Source organism: Bison bison, unplaced genomic scaffold (genome assembly GCF_000754665.1).
Source record: "Bison bison bison isolate TAMUID 2011002044 unplaced genomic scaffold, Bison_UMD1.0 scf7180017864363, whole genome shotgun sequence".
NCBI lineage: Eukaryota > Metazoa > Chordata > Mammalia > Artiodactyla > Bovidae > Bison > Bison bison.
The window spans coordinates 199,649-211,486 of NW_011494935.1; the positions used below are offsets into that span (position 1 = coordinate 199,649).

The 11,838-nt window shown below is 42.9% G+C and overlaps 1 long non-coding RNA gene across 2 annotated transcripts in view; it reads right to left on the reverse strand.

Moving 5' to 3' along the window:
• LOC104999715 overlaps positions 1-11,838 on the reverse strand; it is a 14,436-nt gene extending 2,598 nt beyond the window's left edge. Inside the window, exons 1-3 of one of the 2 annotated variants that reach the window (XR_826652.1) lie at positions 11,798-11,838; positions 11,351-11,481; positions 7,010-7,084 (exon numbers count right to left, since the gene is read on the reverse strand). This is a non-coding gene — a long non-coding RNA (uncharacterized LOC104999715). Of the gene's footprint in view, positions 1-5,254; positions 7,085-11,350; positions 11,482-11,797 lie in introns of those variants that run through there. The other variant, XR_826651.1, reaches the window with a different exon arrangement.

An 11,838-nucleotide genomic window follows, 5' to 3' on the forward strand; every position in this document is an offset into this window, starting at 1 on the left:
CTGTGGAAAATTCTTAATGAGATGGGAATACCAGACCACCTGACCTGCCTCTTGAGAAACCTGTATGCAGGTCAGGAAGCAACAATTAGAACTGGACATGGAACAACAGACTGATTCCAAATAGGAAAAGGAGTACATCAAGGCTATATATTGTTACCCTGCTTATTTAACTTATATGCAGAATACATCATCAGAAATGCTGGACTGGAGGAAGCACAAGCTAGAATCAAGATTGCCAGGAGAAATATCAATAACCTCAGAAATGCAGATGACACCAACCTTACAGCAGAAACCCAAGAAGAACTAAAGAGCCTCTTGATGAAAGTAAAAGAGGAGAGTGAAAAAGTTGTCTTAAAACTCAACATTCAGAAAACTAAGATCAAGGCATCCGGTCCCATCACTTTATGGAAAATAGATGGGGAAACAGTGAAAACAGTGGCTGACTATATTTTTCTGGGCTCCAAAATCACTGCAGATGGTGACTGCAGCCATGAAATTAAAAGACGCTTACTCCTTGAAAGGAAAGTTATGACCAACCTAGATTGCATATTAAAAAGCAGAGATGTTACTTTGTCAAGAAAGGTCCACCTAGTCAAGGCTATGGTTATTCCAGTGGTCATGTATGGATGTGAGAGTTGGACTATAAAGAAAGCTGAGTGCTGGAGAATTGTTGCTTTTGAACTGTGGTGTTGGACAAGACTCTTGAGAGTGCCTTGGAATTCTAGGAGATCCAACCAGTCCATTCTAAAGCAGATCAGTCCTAGGTGTTCATTGGAAGGACTGATGTTGAAGCTGAAACCCCATTACTTTGGCCACCTGATGCGAAGAGCTGACTCATTTGAAAAGACTCTGATGCTGGGAAAGATTGAGGACAGGAGGAGAAGGGGACAACAGAGGATGAGATGTTTGGATGGCATCAATGATTCAATGGACATGAGTTTGGGTGGACTCGGGGAGTTGGTGATGGACAGGGAGGCCTGGTGTGCTGCGGTTCATGGGGTGGCAAAGAGTCAGACATGACTGAGCGACTTAACTAAACTGAACTGAAGAACCTCAAGGAAAGAAAAATGTGATTATTATCAGAACAATGTTCACTTCATTTCCGTGTTCACTTTATTTTCAGTGTTCCTGGGTTGACAGCCAAGTCCTCATGCACATTTGGGGTACATTAAAAACTGCTTGGACTTCATATTGTTGGTGAGCATTATGATCCAATTCAGGGCTGAGAAGAAGTGAATCCTGATACTTGAGGATCAAATAGGAAAACCTGCCCTCCGGGAGCTCTCCTGAGAGATAGTTGCTGCCAGTCATGGGACAACAGTAACTGCACGTGGGATCAGAAACACTGGCCTCTGGGCTCAGCAATCTCCCTGACTCGCTGCAAGCCCTCTCTCACCCCACTGGCCTTTTCTGGGCCTCAATTTAATATCAGTTTTTTACTGAAAACATCACCCTCAGGGGTCTATGGGCCCAAATTTAAAGCATCTGAAACCGAGGAACGAGTCTCAGCTCTCCCTCTGCTTTGCTGTGTGATCTTGGGAAAGTCACACCATGTCTCCAAGCTCCCTTTCTAGGCAGCCACAGAGTGGAGGTAAGGATTTGCCTACCTAGGTAGAGTTTCTTCAGATGGTGTCTGCAGACCAAACACATTCAGAGTAGAGGAGGGCCCTGCAGCAGGAGATCCATACTTGGAGATGTCTTATAAAATAAATAATACAAGTCAGGAAGCCCTTGCATGGCATACATGACCACAGCTCTTTAAAACACACACACACACACACACACACACAACTTTTGAGCCTAAATCATAGAATGGAGCCTCTCTACTGAGTGATATGAGCAGGAAAAAAACAACTGACAGGCATCAGAATATTAAAGATGTCCATCCGGAGGAACAAAACCTAGAAAGAAACGAAACTGAGAGTTCTGTAGAGCCATGTAAAAAGGAGTCAGTGGAGCTTTCATAATCTCAGACTTATTCTAATAGTGAGTCAAGTAAGACTACCATGAGATTTTTTTGTTTTTAATTTTTGTCACTTTTCCAAGTTTGTAATTTTGCCACTCATCAGCTGTTCCCCTGGTGTGATGAACAGTGAAAAAAAAATCATAAAACCAAAAAATGTCTCTGTACTTGGAAGGAACCAAGTCAGCTGGGAGCTGGTAGATGTGGCCTCTTGCTCCCCAGCCAGCCTGGCCTGAGAATGAAGGTGTGTGCGTAGGAAGAGCAGCAGAGATGCAGTGAGGAGAGGGGATGGGAGTCCCGCCTGAGGGCTCTGATTCACCACCAGGAATTATGGACCAGGACCGTCCTCATGCGTTTCTTAAGTCAACAGCCCTGTGAAACATGTACTGTCATCTCCATGGTACATTTTGAGGAAAGAGATTTAGAAAAGCTTAGAACAAGAACTTGAGATTTTAAAAGAAAAAATAAGGCATACAATGGTGGAGCTGAGACTTATATTTCCCAGCAAAGGTATTTTAACCTCTGCCTAGTGCTACCAGACAGAGAAAGCAATGGCACCCCACTCCAGTACTCCTGCCTGGAAAATCCCACGGACGGAGGAGCCTGGTAGGCTGCAGTCCATGGGGTCGCTAGGAGTCGGACACGATTGAGCGACTTCACTTTCACTTTTCACTTTCATGCATTGGGGAAGGAAATGGCAACCCACTCCTGTGTTCTTGCCTGGAGAATCCCAGGGAAGGGGGAGCCTGGTGGGCTGCCGTCTGGGGTCACACAGAGTCGGACACGACTGAAGTGACTTAGCAGCAGCAGCAGCAGTGTTACCAGAAGACTGGGAGGGAAAAGGACTAGAAAAAAAGGATTTGGGATGTTATTGAGGTAGTAAAAGTGAGCCTGAGGCATAAACACAGGGAATTTAATCTCAGGCCACTGGATTTTGTTTAGGAAATGACTTAGTCGTGTGCGTCTCCTCATGCTGGCTTCAGGCTCCTGACTCAGTAGAGATGTTGGGTCTGTAGGAAACAATTTGGGACCATTTCACACATTCCTGCGGCCAAATGAGAAATGAAATTAATCCTCAGGCTCAATGGAATGATCTGCGTTCCCATCTAACAGGTGTAACAGTTCATATTCCCCTAACAGACTGCATTTACCTGGGTCTAGGAAACCTATGAGAATGTTAATTGTGTTGTTGTTACTGCTGTTTGTGTTTGAACTCAGTTCCTAATCATTTGGGGCTTTGCAGAATTCTTGGAGAATCTAATAAGAGTTCTAGACTTTTATACTTACACAATTATATGTGTGTGTGTGTGTGTGTTTATGTTTAAAGTGGCCTTCAACCATCCACTTGCCACCCAAAAACTAAAGGAAGAAACTAGGAAGGAATTGGGAATATTTAGCCAAGGTAAGAAAAATCCCACAGAGGCATGCAGGTTCTCTGAATAGGTTGAAAGCATTTTTATGCAAATGAAGAAGTTTTATTCAATAAGTGGTTCCAGCAGGTAGATGGGGCAGGGGCCCTGTGGCATGATGTCAGAATGGCACCAGAATTGAGCAGACAGAGTTAAATCAAGGTCTGTTATCTACCAGACAAGTTGTATAACCCTCATGGATTCTAAAATGTAAGTGATAATGATATATATCTCATAATATTTTGTGAAAAACCAAATGAGCTAATACACATAAAATGTATAATGTTGAAACAAAGACAGACTTCAGTGTGTATTAGCTTCTCTAATAAACTCTTTGATCCTCCATATCTTTACTTGTAAAGTGGGAATAATATTTGTACCTGGCTAGAAGGTCTTGAGAGTCCCTTGGACTGCAAGAAGATCCAACCAGTCCATTCTAAAGGAGATCAGCCCTGGGTGTTGTTTGGAAGGAATGATGCTAAAGCTGAAACTCCAGTACTTTGGCTACTTCATGCGAAGAGTTGACTCACTGGAAAAGACTGATGCTGGGAGGGATTGGGGGCAGGAGGAAAAGGGGACGACAGAGAATGAGATGGCTGGATGGCATGACGATGGACGTGAGTTTGAGTGAACTCCGGGAGCTGGTGATGGACAGGGAGGCCTGTCAGACACAACTGAGTGACTGAACTGAACTGAAATGAGAAGGTCTTTGTGAGATGTAAATAAGAGAATACATGTTAAAACCCTTATACAACAGCTACTGCTACTGCTGCTAAGTCACTTCAGTCGTGTCCGACTCTGTGTGACCCCATAGACGGCAGCCCACCAGGCTCCCCCGTCCCTGGGATTCTCCAGGCAAGAATACTGGAGTGGGTTGCCATTTCCTTCTCCAATGCATGAAAGTGAAAAGTGAAAGTGAAGTTGCTCAGTCGTGTCCGACTCTCAGTGACCCCATGGACTGCAGCCTTCCAGGCTCCTCCATCCATGGGATTTTCCAGGCAAGGGTACTGGAGTAGGGTGCCATTCTAACATCTACCTAAATCCTCAGTATGGATTATAAATGTTTCATTACAAATACCATAGGGGAAAAGGAAGGTCAATGACAAAAACATGATGTTTTATTTCAGACTGGAAGATAAGGGAAAATAAAATAATATCTAAAAGTATGGAATCAGAGCAAGACTTCCTGGGTCTGGCAACCAAGAGCTATGCAACCTTGAGAAAGATGTCAAAGAGAGATAGAAGCATTGCTAAGAGGGATTGAATGGCATGGCCCCTAAGAACAGTTGACCCCACACCAGCACATGATCTGTGCTCAGTAAACCCTGGTTGAGTAGATGTCACAAAGGGACCAAGACACCTCCTCTTCAACAGTGCCACCTATGGGTATGGTCACAAGTGTTTTCTCTCCCAGGGTTTATCAAGTGAAATGAAATTATCAGGAGAAAAATTTTATAAAAGATACTAAATTTAAAAGCACACATTTCTTTGAACCTAGCATTTCTCCTTCTTTGTCATTGCCCTAGCTAGAGAGACACTTGCTTAATCACTTAAAGAGATACCTACAAGGATGCTCAGTGCAGATTGTTTAAGAATGAAGCTTTGGAACAACTAAGCGCCCCTCAGTGGGCAATGGATACTATAAGTATTCATAGTAAAAAAAAAAAAATATGGCTTGAGTGAGGCAGCATGCCTGCCCAGTTGCTCAGTCCTGTCTGACTCTTTGCGACCCCTTGGACTGTAGCCCGCCAGGCTCCTCTATCCATGGGATTTTTCCCAGCAAGAATACTGGAAATGGCAACCCATTTTCTCCTCCAGGGGATCTTCCTGACCCAGGGATCGAAACTGTGTCTCCTGTGTTTCCTGCATTGCAGGTGGATTCCTTATTGCTGAGCCACCAGGGAAGCACAAAAGACTACACAACAATTTAACATAGTGATGAAGATCTACATGGGCCAGTAAAGAAAGTGATCCAGTGTATAATGTTAGGTGAACAAACATGCAGAAGGCTGACAGTATATTTCAAAACTTTATACATAATGCTGTATATTTCTATAACTCCATACATAAGGGACTAGGAAAAGATCTGAACAGTGATCACCTTCAACTAATATCAATCATTAATCTGGGGAGGAACTGAGATTAAAGAAGGGAATCAAATAGCACACTGTTTCTACATTAAAAAAACTTTATCTCTAACAAAAATACATTTTTGAACTGTCTGTATAATTTAAAATAAATTACTAACATTTTGAAAGATGAATGTGGGTTTTTCCTACTAGCAGTCCTAGCTTTAGATCCCAAGACTGGTTTCAGAAATGAGCAGAGACGGGAAGGAGCCAGCACTGATGCTTTTAGCCTGTTTCAATCTCATCCCAGCTTGCAGGGGGATGTAGGCCGTGACCACAGTGCTCCCCAAAAAGCAGAATTCTAGACAAGCAGGCAGATGACAGACTGTTCCCATGGCCAAAGGCAAATCCCTCACAGCAGCACAGTCCCCCTATCTCCTGACTCAAAAATCACTGCATCAAAGTCTGGGATTTCAACTGAAGAACCCAAACTTTAGACACTGGGGGGAAAAAAAGAAAAGGAAAAAACAAACTTAGGTAAATGCCTGTATTCCTATCTGGGGGGGCCCCACAATTGCCCTAAACTGATTTCTGTCATTAAAAAAAAAAAGAAGAAGAAGAAGAGCAAAGGTTTACTGAGTAAACCTTTTATTTAGTACATGGCGGACACTGTTCTATGTCATCTACATGCACTGTCTCATTTAATCCCCAGAAAGAGATAAGGATTGGGGTTTCATTATTCCCGTTTGACCAGTGAGGAACCCAAGGCCCAGAGAGATTAAGGAACTTTGCCAAAATCACACAGCAGAGACGAGGCATCATGAAGTGGACACTGGAACACCCGCATGAACCATTCTATTTTACTGTCCCCTACATTCTACTCTCACAAGCATTGATTTATTTACCTCATAGAAGTCTGTTTTCCTCTTCTTAATTATAAACTTCACTAAGGTAGCAATTACCTTTTGTGTGTCTACTAGCTAGCCAGGCACTCATCTAAATTTTACGTGCTTGAGGTTACGCAACAGAGGCCAGAGACCCCGAGGGAAAAGCAGTAGCAGCTGATAATCAAACCCAGGCAGCCCTCTAGCACCTCCAAGGATGTAAAGTATTTGGATATTCTCTGCCCCTGGGCCCTAGTATACACCTAAAGAAGTCTGGTAGAGAGAGGAGAGGACAAATGAATGAAAGAACACTCCCTCCACTGTACGGAGTCAAGGGGCCTAGTGAGGTCACCCTCTGGGGCTTCAAGGAAGAAGACCAGCGTATCTGGAAATGGGATGAGATAGCCGAGCTCCATCCAGCCTAGAGTGGACAGGCAAGTATTCTAAAGATGATCTACCATGGAGAACTGCACAAAGAAATCAAGGTCAATGGTCTCTCTTACCCTCTAAAATCCACAGGGAGGAATAAGCCGCAAACACAGTCTTGACACCGATGTGTCCCAGGTGGGCTTCACTTCACAGGACCCAACAGTCATCTCTAGTCATCTGATTCGATGACACTCTGTTCAGTGTTTCCCCCTCAATCTAAGGGGAGAGGAAAGAAAGAGAACCACATACCCGTACCTTGGATGTGAGCAGTGTCTCCTGAAATCGCCTCTGTGCTTCTCTGAGAGGTCCTGGGGAGGACACTTTCTGATTCTGGATGAGAGAAAAGTTTGATCAGATCAGTCGCTCAGTCACGTCCTACTCTTTGCGACCCCATGAATCGCAGCACGCCAGGCCTCCCTGTCCATCACCAACTCCTGGAGTTCACCCAGACTCATGTCCATCGAGTCAGTGATGCCATCCAGCCATCTCATCCTCTGTCGTCCCCTTCTCCTCCTGCCTCCAATCCCTCCCAGCATCACAGTCTTTTCCAATGAGTGAACTCTTCGCATGAAGTGGCCAAAGTACTGGAGTTTCAGCTTCAGCATCATTCCTTCCAAAGAAATCCCAGGGCTGATCTCCTTCAGAATGGACTGGTTGGATCTCCTTACAGTCCAAGGGACTCTCAAGAGTCTTCTCCAACACCACAGTTCAAAAGCATCAATTATTTGGTGCTCAGCCTTCTTCACAGTCCAACTCTCACATCCATACATGACCATAGGAAAAACCATAGCCTTGACTAGACGAACCTTTGTTGGCAAAGTAATGTCTCTGCTTTTGAATATGCTGTCGAGGTTGAATATGCTGGTCATAACTTTCCTTCCAAGGAGTAAGCATCTTTTAATTTCATGGCTAGGCAGTTAAAAAGAAGTATTTGTGCTGAGTGGTAGGATTTGGAACTTTTTTTATTGTTGTCTTTTTACTCTTCTATGTTTACTTTTTTTTTTCCAATGATTTTAAGTAATTTTTAGAATCTAGGTGAAAAACTATAAATGTTGTATTCTAAGATGATGCTTTTAAAGACCAAAGGAATAAAATTTACATATAAAAATTGGCTTAGGGTTCATGGACCTTAGGTCACTACTCATAGTATAATGGAATCAGCCAATTCAATACTATAAAGTTGTTTAAATTAATCCAGGCCTTATTGAGGCAGCCAAAATGCCTAAGGCTTCAAGCTGTCTCATGATTCTTTTTGGAAAATCTTACCTCAGAATCAGAGGTTGAAAGATGGTGGGAACTCTGATAAGTCCCTATGATTAATGGAGCTAGTGACTCAGTGAGAGTTCCAAGATACAGTATTAAGAAGGTTTCAGGAGGAAGGGAGGGACAGAGGAAGAATAGAGAGAGACAGAGGGAGAGAAGGGGAGGGAGAGAAAGAAAAGAAGGAAGAAAAAAGACAAGTAGAATCAGTTCATCAAGGGATATTTTAAGGCATCTAGAGGTCTTTCCTCTAATGCCTAAGTAAACAGTTGAGCCCTGGCAGGATGGAACTCTTCTGACCCAGGGTAACATTTCCTGGTTCTTTACTAAGTGTCTCCAAGTGTCCTGGAGGGAGGTCAATTGGAGAACCCAAAATGCTGACTTTTCAAAAGTACAAAGGTTAAAAATAAATAGCAACAAACAAAAGGAAACCATAGAGTAATGTAAAAGAACAATTTAATGACAACAATTTAATTTAAATTACGCACATACAGACACACAGAGTTGCAGGATGAATTGTGTGGCCGCCACCCACAAATTCATTTGTTCAAGCCCTGACACCTAGGACCTTGGATGTGACTATATTTGGAGACTGCACATTAAAAGGGATAATTAAGGTAAAAATGATGTTATATGGGTGGGCTCTACTTGAATATGACTGATGTTCTCACAAAAAAGGAAATTAGAACAAAGACACACAAAGGAGAAAGATTACGTGAAGACACAGGGAGAAGGCAGACATCAAGGAGAAAGGCCTCTGAAGAAACCAACCCTGCTGACCCCTTGGTTTCAGACTTCCTGCTTCCAGAATTGTGGGAAGTAAACTTTTGTTGTTTAAGCTGCCCAGCCTGTGGTGTTTGTTATGACAGCCCTGGCAAACCCATACACATATACGTACACGCATAGACCCTAGAGCAAGTTGCTGAGCTGCCCCATTCAGTAGGAGAAACTTCTTCCAAGGGATTCAAGGTACATCTGAACAGCAGAAGGAAACAAATGGCCAGGTGAGCCAGGTACCTCCGGGGAGAATGGGCCCTTTGGTGGAAGGCTCAAGGGTCAGCAGTGTCATGTCTTCCTCAGGAAGGGAGCTTGTCAGAAAGCATGTGGAGGCCATGGCTGCCAGTGCAGCTCTCATCTGAAGTGGTTTTGTGGTTGTGAGGTCAGGTGTAGTCATGTCTGTTGTTGGAAACACAGCTGTGGGCATCATCTCAGCAGTGGTGGTAGTGGCGGTTGGGCAGTGGGTGGTTGTTGTGTGAGTGATTGTAGGGGCTGTAACCAATAGAAGATATGTCCAGTACCAAGTGGAAATGGAGGAAGAGGGAAACACCACAGATATAGCTGGCAACCATCCATTTCTCTGTGTTTTAGCTGCCTCATCTGGTCCACAACTTGGACCTTTAAATGTTCATGAAAATTGGGTTTCTTAATTCTAGTCTTGGCCTATCCAACTTATTCTTCACAGAGTGGCTAGAGTAATCTTTGAAAGTGACAAGTTATTATGTAATGTCTGTTTCTCCTACTACACTGTAAGCTCCATGAGCAAAAAGCTGGAATTTATGTTGTTCTCTGCTACTAATTTAATACCTACCACAGTGTCCTATAGATAGTAAGTATTAAACACAACATTAATGAGTAAATGAGCAAGCCCATTAAAAGTGAGTCTGCTGCTGCTGCTAAGTCGCTTCAGTAGTGTCTGACTCTGTACGACCCTATAGACAGCAGCCCACCATGCTCTGCCAGCCCTGGGATTCTCCAGGCAAGAACACTGGAGTGGGTTGCCATTTCCTTCTCCAATGCATGAAAGTGAAAAGGGAAAGTGAAGTCACTCAGTCCTGTCTGACTCTTAACAACCCCATGGACTGCAGCCTACCAGGCTACTCCGTCCATGGGGTTCTCCAGGCAAGAGTACTGGAGTGGGGTGCCATTGCCTTCTCCAAAGTGAGTCTAAACATAATATTTAAGTTAAGCAAGATGAATAAGCTGTAGTAATTTGCTGCATATATTGTACCCATAGTTACCATAGTTTATTTTATAGTTGATAACGTGTGAAGACAGTTGAACTTATTCTTGGTGTTCTTTCAACAATAAAAATCAAAATCTAAAAAAAGCAAGCTCAAAGACTATATAATATACGGTGAAAATGTAGTCTCTTTCAGATATTAAAGATTGATTCATGTCAAAACCACTCACCCCCTAAACATCTGAATTAGCATCACTACATATACCACTCTCTCTTAAATATGCCAAATCTCCATTAACTCTAATGGACCAGAAACTTATCACTAGTTTCAACAGAGCTTAGAACTCATAGAGTATTGAAGATGTCATAGAGTATTGAAGTCAACCAATATTTTATAAAATAATATTAGTAGCTGGTTATATCAGGCATGAAAAGCAAAGACTTGGATTGGCATCATTTATCTTCATCGAATCCAAATAATACCTTCTATCTCACAAAGTTGCTTTGAGGGAAAAGTACACTAATGCTTATGAAAGTTCTCTTACTGAAAGCATTCACATCAGTTCTTCTTAAATTTTAGAGTGTATGAGACTCACCTGAGAAGCTTATTACACATATGGCTAGCAAGACCTTGCCTCCTGAGATGCCAGTCCCATTAGGGAGAGAGACCAAGGATCCTCAGTCCCTGGTGCTGGCTAACTTGACATCATTAAAGAGCACTCTCACCTCTGATGCTTGATGAGTCCGAGTAGTCACTGGCAAAACCCATCTTTTAGAAAAGGCACCAAATAAAAACAGTCATCAACTAGGTGCTGCCTTCTTCAGGTAGGGTTGGAGATGCCCATTTAATCAGTATCCAGCCAATAGCGGGAAAGGCGGCCATAGCAACTATCTGCATCACCAAATACTTCACGCCTCCAGCTCAAGAACAGTATATAGACCAGGAAAAACAATGGTAAAGAAAGTGACAAGAACTGCTTTCATTCTATTAACTCCCATAGGGTGTCTTGGAAGAGAGGTAGTTAAAGGAGTAATTACTATGGGGCAACAAGTTCTCTAAAGTGGGGTACTCCAGGGAGGACAGAAACTTACAGCAGAAACATTTAAACCAGTCTGGAGACTATGGGTGGTCAGGAAAAGCCTGACTTAGGTGGAAACCTCAGGATGCATAGAGTTATAGAGGAAAGAAAGGCAGAGAGAACAGTAGGACAAAGGCTAATTTTTCTTGGAATACAGGTGTTTTCTCACACAGCACATCTGAAAGATTCATATGCAGAAACTATGAACTGCTTAAACTGCAAGAGACATTAGATACTGTCTAGTCCTAGGATCATGGATTGTTAAAACTGGTCCTATCCAGGTCCCTCCTTTCTTACCTGGAAGGGCCATAGTCATCAAAGGATAATAACCAAGATGTGACTTCAGCTCAGCTCAGAGTATCCTGCCCTATAGCATCAGGATGTGAGGGTCTGTACTGGTCCACACTGAGTGTGTACATTTGTGTTGTCTGAAAGAAAACATAAAGCTCACCTTGAATCCTGACCTCTGGGAAAATAAAACAAACCAAGAAGCAAACAAAAATTCCTATAAATAAAGAGAAAATAAAGATTATAGTAAGAGCTCTTAGCAGAACAAATTCCTCTGCTAGAACACTCTGCTAGTAATACCTGCAAAAGACATGTCTTTTCTCCATGTTATCTGACCCCTTATCCCTGTGTCTTAAATTACCATTTCTGATATGAACATAAATATCACCACCCTAAAATTCCCAGATAAATTTATCTGGGCATAACCCAGATAATTGTGATGGTGTGATCACTCACCTAGAGCCAGACATCCTGGAATGTGAAGTCAAGTGGGCCTT